The sequence below is a fragment of the Felis catus genome, chromosome D3 (assembly GCF_018350175.1).
Source record: "Felis catus isolate Fca126 chromosome D3, F.catus_Fca126_mat1.0, whole genome shotgun sequence".
Lineage (NCBI taxonomy): Eukaryota > Metazoa > Chordata > Mammalia > Carnivora > Felidae > Felis > Felis catus.
In genome coordinates, this window is record NC_058379.1 from 70,963,804 (window position 1) to 70,973,705 (window position 9,902).

The 9,902-nt window shown below is 39.9% G+C and overlaps 1 long non-coding RNA gene across 1 annotated transcript in view; it reads left to right on the forward strand.

Annotated features, from left to right (window-relative positions):
- Positions 1–9,433, forward strand: part of LOC123381439 — a 28,640-nt gene extending 19,207 nt beyond the window's left edge. The window contains exons 2-4 of the long non-coding RNA XR_006588407.1: positions 4,076–4,156; positions 6,830–6,985; positions 7,101–9,433. This is a non-coding gene — a long non-coding RNA (uncharacterized LOC123381439). The remainder of the gene's footprint in view (positions 1–4,075; positions 4,157–6,829; positions 6,986–7,100) is intronic.
- The last annotated feature ends 469 nt before the right edge of the window (positions 9,434–9,902 follow it).

A 9,902-nucleotide genomic window follows, 5' to 3' on the forward strand; every position in this document is an offset into this window, starting at 1 on the left:
ATTTTTATTACAGGAGTGGTGTGTGTGTGTGTGTGTGTGTGTGTGTGTGTGTGTCTGTGTGCGCGCATTAATTTTGTGTTGATAGTATTCCTCACACAGTGCTGAGAAAATCCTTGTGGACTGAATATATACTGGTGGTTTTTACCTTTGAGGATTTATCTCACAAATTGGTACACGGTATAATATATCGCAGCTTGGGGTTCCTGGTGGCTTCTCAGTAAATCCTAAATTGGGCACCTGTCGGGGGTTTAGACTGCAGCTGGGAAGCTTCCTATTACCAGTTTCACTGGCATTTGGAATGTGGACATTGCTGCCGTGTGAGCAAAGGGGCTATGGAAATACCCTACCTGCCTTTTGTATTTGGAGTCGCATATTTAAGGGTCCCAGAGGTTGTTTCTGGGAGAAAATGACTGGGTCTGAAGGCTCATTTTGATGTTCAAAATTAATATGTTTGGGATGGTAGCATGCTGGGAACATTGGTCCTGGAGAAACTTAAGGGCAAGTCTATGGGTACCTCAATTTCAATACCAGAATTTTGGTTAAGGACAGATAGCACTGGTGGCAGGTACACCATAGAGTTAAGCACCAATGTCCAGCTTTGGGTGTTCTTGAGAAAAAGGTCTCTGTGTAAAATGCCCTGGTGACAAGTACTAATGCTTGATATGCAAGCTCACTTGGTCCCTGACGGAGCGTAGTGCTGATGGAGAGCTTCCCTCGTGCTTGAAGGAGCTTAGTCTAAGCCCAGAAGAAACTTCAGGGACTGGGTGGTAAAGCAGAGGCACATCCCTGGGGGCTGTCTGGGCACTAGCAAGTGACACAGGGAGAGGAGGCAAAACTACGGGTTTCCCCCACTATCTGAAAGTTCACTTTATGCCACCTTCCTTCTACAGAAGGTCTGCATGAGGACCTGTTTTCACTAAAAGAAATCTGAAAAGGAGTTTTGCTTTTATGAGCTGGTAATTACTTCTGCACTTTGCTCTATTTCAACTTACAAATGCTCAACTTTTGGATAGCAAGGGAAGCCTGTATACTCCTCTTCCCTTTTGGAGAGTCTAAAATATAGTAGTTAAAAATACGGGATCTGAAGCCCCCCCTGGGGTCTATTTCTCTTTGATTTATTCTCTGTTGCAAGGTAGGAGATCTCTTTGCTGTTTCTGCATATGTGGAAGATAATAATACCTATCCTATGGGATTTGTCAGGAGAATTAAATAAGCTTTTCTCGCTCTGTCTCTTTCATTTGACAGCTCTCTTTCAACATTTCCTGGCATGTGGGCAGCACCATATTAGTGTTAGGTATTAGTGTAATTCTATCCATATTGGCACTTGTCAGGGCATAACTTAAACTCTTCCCATGAGGTAATGTTTCCTGTCACTGGAGGTACCAGCAAAGGCCAAAGTTACCTTTGTTTGGAGAGGCTCTTGAATAATGATTGTGCATCATTTTAGTGCCTGTAGAATGTGTTCCAATATTGCAGCAGAGGGTCCCTATGTCCACCAAGAGTGACCCTTTATCCTGTTTATAGTCAATTACTCTCACCTCACCCCTCAGAAGACTGGAAGTCCTGGTGTAACCCTCACTTTCTATCTAGAAGTTTTAAAACTGCACACAGGAGAAAGAAAAGTTTTTTGTGCTGGCATCCCCATGGTGCTGGCCAGTTAAGGACTGGGAAGCATATTAGGGCATTCCAAAGAGCTGAAACTGTTCCACTAGGCTGGTGTTAGGAGGTCCATATGTTTCCTAGAGCAGTGGGGGTGGAGGTCAAGTATCCTCCATATGGATGGTGAAGGCTGAAGACTTAGAGTGTCCTGGGAACTTAGAAAATTCCCCTTTGGGGTTCCCCTTGCCACCACTTGCTGCTTAAGATCTACTTTGTCAAGGTCCCAGGTATTACTTATTGGCTGCTCCTGAATGACCCCAATTAAGTAGCCACAGATGTTTCCGCTAGTAGTTCTCACTCTCCTTTTAAGACCTACTGAACAAAAACATAAAATACAATAAGAAAAATATATACAAAGTTGAGGTGCCTGGGTGGCTCAGTCAGTTAAGCATCTCTGTTCAGTTCAGGTCATGATCTCAGTTTGTGGGTTCGAGCCCCGCATTGGGCTCTGTGCTGAGGGTGCAGAGCCTGCTTGGGATTCTCTTTTCTTTCTCTGCCCATGCTCTCTTAAAATAAACTTTAAAAATTTTTAAGAAAAATGTACAAAGCATGCCTGTGCAGTGTGATAAACTTTGACAAAGTGAATTGCTCATGAAACTACAGCAAAGATGAAGAAATCATGATTATCACCCCAGGAACCTCCCCCATTTGCCCCCCCCTCCAGCAAAAGTAACCACTATTCTGATTCTACCACAATAGATAAGTCTTACCTGCTTTTGAACTTGGTAGAAATGGAATTCTGTAGTTCCTTCTGGTGTCTAGCTTCTTTGATTCACAAAGACCTTCATCTGTGTTGTCACATGCAGCTGTATTTTGCTTACTTCATTCATGTCTCATAACCTATTGTATGAATACCTCACAATTTATCAATTCGGATCCCAAATTGGGACTACTATGAAAAATGCTGTTCCGATCATCCTTGTGCATGTATTTTGATGTACATATATTTGCATTCCTGTTGGATATATGTTAGACATGCAAGGGATGATTCGGAGGAAAGGCGGAAGTTGTCGGGTAGAACCTGCTAGTTCTCCAAAGTGGCTGCAACAACATCTGCCTCAGATGGTAGAGGAGAGTCCGAGCGGCTCCATATTGCTGGCCATCACAAGGTCTTGTGAATCTCTCTCCTGTTTTGCTTTAAGCTTTAGCTATTCTAATACCGGTGGTTCTTTCCCAAGTTCGAGGTGTCCAAACGACTGGCTATTTATAAGGGCAAAGTCAAGGAAATGTTATAGTTGTTGTTCTTAGAGGAGAACTTTGAACGTCTTAGTCAAGTATTTAAGATGAAGTAGCCTAAGCAGAACTGTGGCAATGTTCTCATCTAGTAGGGCTCTTACTCCTGACTTTTTTTTTTAATGTTTATTTTTGAGAGCAAGAGCACAAGAGTGGGGGGAGGGGCACAGAGGGAGACACAGAATCTGAAGCAGGCTCTATATAGGTTCTGAGCTGTCAGCACTGAGCCCAACAAGGGGCTTGAACCCACGAACTGTGAGATGACCTGAACCAAAGTTGGATGCTTAACCCACTGAGCCATTCAGGGACCCCTGACTTGGTTTTTAGTATACAAGTTGTTTTACTAGTACGAGTTAGGGTTTCTAAGCTAGAAGTCTGGATCAGATGGTTTAGAGGGCTTTAAAAAAATACGCTCTGGTATTACCCTAAAATCACTGAGCCAGAATCTCTGGTTGTGTTTTTAAAATTCTAATGTTTTAATAAAATGTTTGCTATTTAAAACTGATAATCAATGTTTCATTGTTTGAAAACAAGTATTCTTATTTCCCTGGAATATTGGATTGATCATAAGAGAATTTTTGGGCTATACACCTGTTAACAAAGAGGAGTAGTACCCAAGCATTGGGAGAGATCAGGTAAGGAAGGGGAGGAGCTCTAAGGTACGGTTGCCCTCTTAGGGCTGGGAAATGAGTCTCTTAAGGATAGAGACTGAGTGCTGTGTGATATATTTTTTCTGGGTGGGGGGGGGAAGCAGATGTTGCCAATTGTGCTTACTATTTGCCCTCATAAAAAAGGTGCCCTATCTATACTTCCCCAGCCAGGAGTATGGCCAATAGACAAAGCAGAAGGAGAGATGTCCTGGAAATACGTTCTAGGGAGGAAATTTTGTTTTCTGCAAAACACTGTAATGTCTTCTCTACTATTTCGATCTTAGGTTATGAAACTTCTGCCAAGGCAGTGTGTCTCAGAAAGAGTGCTTTACCTTTAAAAGGAGGTGGTATTCCATGAGTGTCATACTTGGGTTAGAATCAGCAATTCCAACTTTACTTTAATCCTGTGTTATCCCAACATTCTCGGGGGACTAAAACCAGAAAGAATGTTTCACATTGACCAAGGAAGGAACCAGATGACCACTTTTGGGGAGATGGTGCACTATTTCACATTAGTATTTTTCTAACCACAGGTGCAGTCCAGGATTTCCCACTCACACCATCTCTCTTATTCTAAGTGGCTGAATCTGAGTTGTGAAGAAGGTTGCTTCTGGGTGAGGAATTTCCTCCTTTGTATTTTCCAGTTATCCAATTTCCATTTGTGTAGTTAAGAATTTAACCTTGCTCAGACACTTGCTTTGGAGTCTAGAAGATAATCGTCAAACTCTTGGAATATCTTTGTTTGCATGAAGACCTTAGGTCACACTAGATAATCTAACAATGTGACTTATCATGGAGACTTTGGCTCATGCAATATCAGCTTGGTTCCCAGAGAGTCTGTAAACCGAGGTCAGGAACTTTTGCAGTCTACTGCGACTATATACTAGAGTCCCAATAAAAACTCTGAATACCAAGGCTCAGTGAGCTTCCCTGATTGGTAGGACACCATGAATGCTGTCACTGGGAGGTGTGTTTCCCATAATTTCTGGGAAAAGTAGTGCTATCTGTGACCCCACTGGGAGATGACAATTTGAGGCTTCATGCTTGGAACTTTGCCCCATGTCTCTTTCTATGGCTGATATCTATATCCTTCTATAATAAACCATAACACCAAGTATAAAAGCTTTCAGTGAGCTCTGGGTCTTTCAGAATATTGCTGAATTCCATTGTGGTCTTAGGGGCCTCTGAACTTAGAATTGGTGTCAGAAGTGAAGGTGGGTTTGTAGACTCTCTCTCTCTCTCTCTCTAACTTTGCACCATTGTGTTTTTGGTCAAAGTCACCTTTTTATTTAGCAGCCTATTTGCTGCTGCTGGAGTCCCCTCATAGTCATTTAATTAAAATGTTTTCCAAATTGTAGAGGAGCAGGGCAGGTCCTCCTTGATCTCTGATGCATTCTGGGCTATGCCCAAAGGTTACATTCTGCCCAGTTCAGTTAAAAAAAAAAAATCACTTATTAGCTTGAAGGCTCTTCCCTACCAGATGGATTAGCAAAGTTCTTGGGTTTAAGGAACTTCTCAATTTGTCCCAGGATAGAAGGTGAAAACCACCATGAGATAAGTTCTAGCTGGTCTGGGGAGTTAAATGAAAAATTGGTGAGAGATTAAAGCACATTAGAAGGTTCAGCAGTGGGGACATTGTACTTGAGTCTTGAAGATTTGGGCATTATGATTCTCTTGTTAGACATTATATGCATTAATAAAATTCTAAAATATTAAAGCCAGGAAATATTATAGAAGCCCAGTGGTTTTCAAAATAGGTTTCATAGACCTGATTCAGGGTTTTCCTGAATGGTTTGTTGAGGGGAGGGAACTTCTACTAGAAGTCTGATTAGGAAGAGTTCATGCCATTTTTTTTTTTCCTGACTTCATTAGGAGCCCTCTGGGTGGTGGTGGTGGTTGTTTCTATAGTCTGTCTTCTATGACTTGACTTTAATGAAATAATGTACTATTAATACATACATATCCAGATGTGTAGATCTAGCAATCACTTAACCCTAGAGACTTTGTGAGTAACCTGGAATCAGTGAAGGTTTTGAAGAGGAACATTTTCAAGGCTATCCCTCAGAAGATCTGTACATGAACACAACTAGTTAAAAGAAGAAAGAGGTGGAAGGAATTTTGACAAGTACCAAAGACTGAATTAGAGCTGTGAATAGAGAAGGATCAATGTGAGAGACCTCTTGAAAGCAAGATGGACTTGTTAGATGTAGGCAGCTAGAAAGGGGAGAGCAGAGTCTGAGATCACACTGAGCTGATTTACTAGCTCTATTAATAGACATTAAGAGGGCAAGATGGTGTTCTTCATGACAAATGATAAGGTTAGTTCTCTACAGGTCCAGGGAAAAATATCAAGGGCACCGATAGGCAGCTGGAAAGGTAGATACTAAGAGTTACCTATTCAAGTGTACTCCAGAATCCATTAAGAAGACCAATGTCATTAAATAAATAAAAATTACACCCAGGAGACAGATGCTTTAAATTACCTTGATAAATGCTTGAAAGATGGGTTTTGAATGAGTTTGAGTTGAATTACACATGAAAGATGCCTTACTGACACATATTTTAAAATCTTAGGTTGTAATAGGAATGTTAACACTACTGGCTTTTTCTTATCTAGGAGAGATGAATCTTTATAAAGCATTGTTTTGATCATGCCAGTTCCTTGATCAAAACATTTAGTAGCTGTCTTCAGATCTGCCAAAGTTAGGGAAAATTCCCTTTCTGGATCAGATTTTATTTCCATTATTTGAACTGCAATGGATATAAACCTCAGGACACCAAGACAAAGACTGGTCAGAAAGGTTCCAGATTCCCCTACTTTAAATCAAGTCTAACATGAAGCAATGTCAAGATGCTATGTACATTTCTTCTTGCTTTCCACTTGGGGTATGGATCTTTAGTTGTTCAAATGCTCCTAAGGCCTTCTCCCCATGTCCCCATCCAGGAATATCTGTTTGCTTATTAGAAATGAGGGTTGGTGCCAATAATAGGCGTGGTTTCCTCATGGCCGGTGCGAGAATACTGGACAACTACATCAAAAAAGGTTATAAGACTTTGGGTACAGGTTGCAGTAAATTTATTGCCTCGAGGAAACTATTAAATTCTTTTTTTGGCGGGGAAGGGGAATCCCAAATCTATAGTATACACATCATAAGGGAGTCTTGGCTTGTATTCTTCATCCTCTCCCAGTGTAGATATGCTGGCATTGCAGGGAAAAGGAACCAAGACCTAGGATTTAAATAAAGTACTTCCAAGTCCTTTTCACAAAGTTCTCCATTCACTTTCAGATAAATGCCAGATGCTCTGGTTCATTGAGGAAGCCAAATAATACACATGAACATCTTAGCCAATCTGTTCCCCCTTCACAACCCTCTTTGAGTGCACTTGCAGCTCTGGGACCCTCTGATGGCTTCAGAGAAAGGATTTCTGAGAAACAAACCAAGGTATCAATGCTCAGCTTTAGTGTATCAAAACCGATTGCTTGCATGTGCTATAAAGACAATAGATCTGGAACTGAGGTTTTTCTTTCTTTTTTTTTTTTTTTTTTAATATATCCAGAGCCAGGTTTCCAAGGTCAAAAGCCACGTTCTGAGACCATCAGTGTGTAAAGTATAAAAAATGGGAAGTTTTAATGAATTGCCAGTCTGCCTTAATCCATTTCAGATACAGATGTAAGGACACCTGTATTTAGAGACATTGCATGGAAATTCAGGAACAGAAGTCCTAAGAGGGTCAGACCTCATGGAGAGATTTCTGGAGGTTAATTTTGCATTAATGAGGACTTTAGAACTCACAGCAGCAGAATTTCATGAATTTCCTTCTCAAGTCATCTTGTTGTTAGTGTAGAGGCTGGACAAACTGTTAAAGGGAAAAGAAGATACTGAAGTCCTATACGCCAACAAGCACACATCATTAATCACCACATAATCTCTAATTAGAAGGAAAAACCCCATGTGGCTTGTTAAAGTGGGCTTATGACCACTTGGGATAAAGCCTAGATTTCCAGGCTCCTTGGGAGTTGGGTGTAGATATGTAATTAAGTTGTGGTCAGTGAAAGTAAATGGCAGAGATCAGCACACTTCTGGGAAGAGTCCTTAAAGAGGACCTTCTACTTCTTCCTTCTTGGCTTAGTGTATGTGGAGACCATGTTGGTAAGTATGGTGGGGCAATGAGAGAGAGAATCCTGTCCCCAGTGCTTAGCCCTGCACTGTCAACATTTATATTAGAGGGGAAAAAAAATGCTACTTGTTTCTAAACAACGGTTACTTTGGATTTTCTATTGCAATCACACTTAATAAGGCATTTGCAAATGTTCTATACATCCTTCTGCATTATGTATTCAGTTTCTTAAAAACTCTAGCACTACTATAAAGTACCAAGACTCTTACCAGTACTTCTTAGAAATATCTGATGAGAATTTTCTTTTAAATGGTAAATTCCTGGTAAAAAGTAGACACTAAAAATATCTATCTCTGGAAAGAATGTGTGCGTGAAACCATGAACCCAACTATCAATTACTTAATTACTTGAAGCCTAGTTTAGAGAGGAATTTCCTAAAAAGGACATCCTAAATCTATATTTACTGGCTATACCCTTAATTTCCTAGTCCTTGGGCTGGTCATGTTGGTATAGTTCTTTACTTTGTACTTACAGTTCTGGGAACTTTAATAACCAAAGAATAGTAGGTTGAGGAGACTAGATTGGGATTAATCTTGACTCTTCTACCATGGAGTCCTTCTCTATAGGAGTTACCATCTCCAAACCTGCTCCCTCCTCTGGAAAAGGAAGTTTTTGGACTACATCTTTTTCTAAAGCCGTGCTTCTCAATTTTTAACATGCATATGAACCCCCTGTGGATATTACTTAAATGCAGAGTCTGATTTAATAAGTCTGCACAATGGGGCCCAAGAGTCTGCATTTCTAATAACTCTTGGGAGATGCTGCTGCTGGGCTGCAGATGAGTTTCCAGGTTCTAAGAAAGCACAATTCCCATGCCATGTGACTGAGCTCTTTTTAGAAGTTGTCTCTGAATACTTTGCCTCAAACTGCCTGATGTATTATTTATTTTCTTACCACCTTCCTCTCTCCTGGGGCATCAAGATTGTCACTAAAGAGAAGAGTATAATCAGAGGCTCTGGACCTTTCAGGGATTAAGAAAAACCCAACCTTTTCACTTCTGAGATTGACATTTCTTCATCTTGAAAAATATTGTTAAAATTAATTAAAAAAAAACTGTGGTGAGTGTTATTTATAACTTACCACACTGTTTTATCATTTAAAATAAAGAATAAGGTTGTTCAAATTTCAACATGACTAGAAGATTGAGATTTAATAGAACATTCTAGGCGATATGAGTGAACATGAATTTAAAGAAGTATTTTTTTCTCACCTCCATAGACCTATATCTATGTTGAAATTAATGACTTAATGTAAAAATAGCCTCACAAACCTATATTGGAATCGTTTATGAATCTGAGGCCAGCACCATATGTTTCTATTTTTTTCTACCATTGATGGACTTTCGGAGATTAAAAATTGGATTCTATACCTCAATCAAATCAATTTTTCTGAGATTTATCTTTCCTTGCAAGTTGAGTTGCTCAAAATAGAACCTCTCTAAATTGCTTTTAACTCTGAGTCCATTATCTCAGTCTCCTTGATTCTGTGTCTTCCTCCAAAGCATCAAATAAAACATAAATTTTAAGACCCAACTACCCAATTGTTGGAATATTTGTTTTTGGATTCTTTCATCCAGTCACTAGATCTTAATAATTCAAGTTTATTTTATTTTGAGGGAGGAGAGCTCACACATAGGAGAGGCAGAGAGAGAGGGAGAGACCGAGAATCCCAAGCAGGCTCAGCACTGTCCTTTCTCAAACTGCAGGGCTCAAACTCATGAAGCATGAGATCAACATCTGAGCCAAAATTGATAGTTGGGCACTTAACCGACTGAGCCACCCAGGCGCCTCCAGCCACTAGATTTTAAAATTGAGATACAATTGACCTACAATACTGTGTTAGTAGTAGGTATACAACAGTGATTTTATATATTGTGAAATGATTACCATAGTAATATTTCTGTGAAAAATGTCCTTAGAATTTTGATAGGGATTACATTAGATCTGTAGATTTCTTTTTGGAGTATGAGCACTTTAATGCTCTGAATTGATGAAAGAATATCTTTCCATTTATCTTTCATCAATGTCTTAATGGTTTTTAGTATACAGTATTTGCAAATAGTGAAAATTCTACTTTTACCTTTTCTGTCTACTTGCTCTGGCTAAGACTTCCAGTAGTCCAGTAGTATGTTGAGTAAAAGTGGTGAGTGTTGACATTATTGTTTTTGTTACTGATTTTACA